Source organism: Alosa pseudoharengus, unplaced genomic scaffold (assembly GCF_046254945.1).
Source record: "Alosa pseudoharengus isolate Yale_2024_CS ecotype anadromous, Long Island Sound unplaced genomic scaffold, YU_APseudo_1.1 YU_APseudo_1.1_scf_14, whole genome shotgun sequence".
NCBI lineage: Eukaryota > Metazoa > Chordata > Actinopteri > Clupeiformes > Clupeidae > Alosa > Alosa pseudoharengus.
The window spans coordinates 36,982,923-36,985,010 of NW_027468609.1; the positions used below are offsets into that span (position 1 = coordinate 36,982,923).

The window sequence follows — 2,088 nt, forward strand, 5'->3', positions numbered from 1 at the left end:
GCTTCTCAGCGTAGCGGTCCTGCAAGTTTACTGATGTGTTATGATAACATTAGCCTATGTTATGGATGTGTTATGTCTTGGCTTCCCATTTTAAATCCTCAACTTTGTCAAAGATGATTCAGAACAATCTGCTTGAAGCTAAATTTCAACTACCGTTTAAAAACGAAATAGACACCGTTTTTCGTGTGGCATGTTGATAAGACTTGACATGTCATGCAAAGTACAATTGTCCACTGTCGTAACATTATGTTGATGTGGCTGGAGTGATTGATTCAGAAAAAAATTCTAGGATTCTTCAGTGTATCAGGAGGCAAATGCCAAGTGGATTTTTAGTTTTATAGAGAAAGAAGGCAGTGACAGAAACAATTTGGTTGGTCATACATGCCAGAGCAGCAGTCATGTGTAGCAGGATAGGTCTCCGCCCATATTTTTCCTGCCACCTTATATCTAGGCCGGTGACTGCATGTCTCCCGATAGATCTCTGAAGTTTGCCTACAAAAAAGCAGCCATCTTTGGTTCTTTTTTGTAGGCGAACTTCAGAGGTCTATTCTCCACCTGTTGTGGAGAACCCTACTTTGTGGTAGTGGCGTGGGAGCAGCAGGCTGTTTGGGCTGGTGCTGTCCTGTTGGATGTTTGAGGAACAATTCTGAGGTAAGAGATTATTTAAATCTTTATGATGTGACTTCAGCACATTATTTGCGCTACATCTACTCTCCCTCTTTTGCGTTGTAGTACGTTTGTCTCGTGGTTCAGCAGTGGGTAATTTGCTCTGATTCAAGCCTCTGCTTAAGGCAGCCTCGTATCCAATTCAGGTAACCTCACCCCGAGTGTTTGTTAATGTTTTGTTTGTGCCCCATTGTCTGCTAGCGTCCCTAATTCCCTGCTCGTTTGTCAGTGTAGAACTGTGGCCGTGCCCCTCCTCCACACGCAGGGGACAACTCTACTTCCGCGAACCCAGAACCTGTGGTTGACCATCTTCAAGCTTGCTGCTCCGATGCCACCTGATGCTGCCGCCCTGTTTCCTGCTGCTGGTTTTATAGTACTGTTGTGTCTTATACTTGTACTGTGTTCCTACTCCTCCAGAGTGTGTTGTGTAGTGTTTGTAGTCCTTTGATTTTACTGTTGGGGGAAAGTGATTAGAAGCATTAGCCCTTGTCCCAATGTATGTATGTATATATGTATGTATGTCTACTTTGTGCTTGTGTGACGGGTTACTCCATTCTACTGTTACACATCTACACATCACCACGGACAACCACTTGGATCAGGTTTCTTTATTGCTGGAACAAAGTATGACAGTGTGGAATTGTGGGTTCAGAAAATAGATCTCGGGACAACAATCCAGTATCTCGTAATCTCCAGTCTGGGTAAACACTATAGCCTACAAATACTTGAATGTATTTGTGCTAGTTGCAATTGTATATGATATATCTATGAAACAAAATAAAACTGTGTGTGATCGTATAGTGGCTAAGTTTTAGAATATCTGATATAAGCCTTAGGCTGAATTACACAACATACAGTACATTTCAGCATTACAAGAGTGAAACTACTTGATCCATTTTACATTATATTGAAATAACAAAATAAGGAACATGTTTATCACTGCAAACGCAGCACTCGAGCACATGTGGCTAATCTCCAAACTGTGGTAGGTCTGCTGGTCTGCAATATAGCTAAGCTAGCGCAATCCATATAAGGCTTATCCATATAAGGCTACATCTCTATGTACAAGGCAGCTTGCACATGGAGAATAACATGACGAAACCATTTACACAACATAAGAATAGTTACCTGGAACAAAGTAAGACAGTGTGGAATTGTGGGTTAAGAAAATAGATCTCGGGACAACAATCTAAATAACATGTAAAGCAAGTGACAATTAGCACGCTAGTTCACATGAAAATATGCTTCGTTGCAAGTCTCTAAAACATGACTTTACAAGACACATAAATCATCAACTGAACTCCAAATAGTTAACTGAAATCATTATAAGTACATTACATGAAAAAATACGAGACATATGTACTTTGTTTATCCCAGACCTCCCAAATTGCGTGACTTACCCAGTATCTCGTAATCTCCAGT

At 40.9% G+C, this 2,088-nt stretch overlaps 1 long non-coding RNA gene across 1 annotated transcript; it reads left to right on the forward strand.

Moving 5' to 3' along the window:
* The first annotated feature begins 493 nt into the window (after nt 1–493).
* On the forward strand, nt 494–1,367 carry LOC143122591 (uncharacterized). The gene is made up of 3 exons (XR_012986732.1): nt 494–651; nt 733–812; nt 901–1,367. It is a non-coding gene; the product is annotated as an uncharacterized LOC143122591 (long non-coding RNA).
* The last annotated feature ends 721 nt before the right edge of the window (nt 1,368–2,088 follow it).